Below are 1,767 nucleotides of genomic sequence, written 5' to 3'. Positions count from 1 at the left end.
AAAAGCTTCACAAAAAATTTCAAACAGATATTTCCTTCAATGCTCTTGAATTTGGTGAAGAAACACACGGAACTGTAAGTATCTTCTTGGATGATGAACATGTTCTTCTTGTTTTTCTGTATAGCCGAAAAAAAAATCTTTTGGTGATTTGAGGAAGAAATTTTCAGATGGAGTTTTGAATTTGTTAAACATGGTTTTTCCTTCTCTCTCTTCGACATAACCTAAATCACATTCACTTTCTAGTTTGATTTGAGAATCTTTCTCAGGTTGATTTTTTATTTCAAAATCCTTAATCGAAGAAACTTTTTGTTAGGTTATTATTTAAGAACCCTAAAACTTAGAAACTTTCTAGTTTGATTTTTTAAGGCCTCAGTCCAAAATGATGTAGGCCCCCAGATTTCACACAAATTGTGAGTGGCCCCATGTGGAATCCGATGGCCTACATCATTTTCGCTGATGCCCTTTAGCCCCTCTCATTCATCAACCCCTCCTTCAACCAGAATAGATTCAACAACCCTTATAGGGAACCCATCCCCTCTCAATTTCAAAATAATACAACGAGATTTTTTTATCTTTTTAAAATTTTTATTTGTCCGTGAAAAAAGATCAAAATATTCTTTATCTTATTTGCCATGGACCTTTTAGGCACTACAAACTTTTGCCATTCTACAAACTTTTGCAACCAAAATGATGGAGGACAACTTTCAACAAAAAAGATGATGAAGGGCAACAAATATACATATCAAAAATAGGTAAATTGTTATAAATATTTGATTGGTGGATGACCACCACACTTTGTAACTCTCACCACCGTAAGTTCTCCACCATTACTTTGTATTCAAACACCATTATCGTGTGACTATTGGTTATGTAACTCATTTAATTAAATGCCTATATAAAGAAGATTTTTTCTAATGAAGAAGAGGGATCGACATACTAGTGTACTAATGTACCAACGTACCAATGTGCCAAAGTAGAGAAATTCTCTACAAATATACAAATATAAGTACTTCAGTTCTGCTCTCTTATTAGATCTGTTAATGAAGATTCTAGGAAAAAATTTAACCATCTGATTTTGGTTAGAGTGACATTGAATCATCTGTATACGTACATGAGATTACCAAACCTGAAGTTTGGTGTGTGTGAAATAAGTCTTCAAATCTCAAAATTTATAGAAGAGTTTGAATATAAATTTATATGAGGTGATAATAAATCAAATCTCTAAAGGATGAAAATATATAACCACTATGAGTTGGTTAATTATCATTAAAGCGGTAAACCATTGCAAAACAAATTAAATTTGTTTACTCATTCCTGAAGAATGAGAAATATTGGTATTTCAGCATTGGAATTATTTTCTATTGGCTCTTAAGATATTACAACTAAACTTATGGTAAGAAAAATACTACACCGAGTTCAAAATATCTATTCAAGTAATGATAATATTTTCGTTCGCGTCTTTTGACGGTGATGAATTGTAAATTCTTGGAAAATAGATTTGTTAGATTCCCATATTCATATTACACTTGAAGTTGTAATACACAAAGAGAGAGTGACGATGAATTGTAATAGAATTAAAAAATAACATGGAGATGAGATATCTCACATGCAAGCAATCACGCCTAAAGTTGTGATATTACAACAAATTGCTCACACCTGAAGTTGTGATTAGATAGCAATTTCGGTTCCACAAATCATATGATATGAAAATAGAAATCAATATTTGCCTGAAGCAATTGATTCATTTTTCATATTCGTCTATGCTTG

The sequence above is a fragment of the Eschscholzia californica genome, unplaced genomic scaffold (assembly GCF_041429995.1).
Source record: "Eschscholzia californica isolate CP2 unplaced genomic scaffold, dmEscCali1.0.p SCAF_3, whole genome shotgun sequence".
NCBI lineage: Eukaryota > Viridiplantae > Streptophyta > Magnoliopsida > Ranunculales > Papaveraceae > Eschscholzia > Eschscholzia californica.
This window is presented reverse-complemented; position numbering follows the sequence as displayed.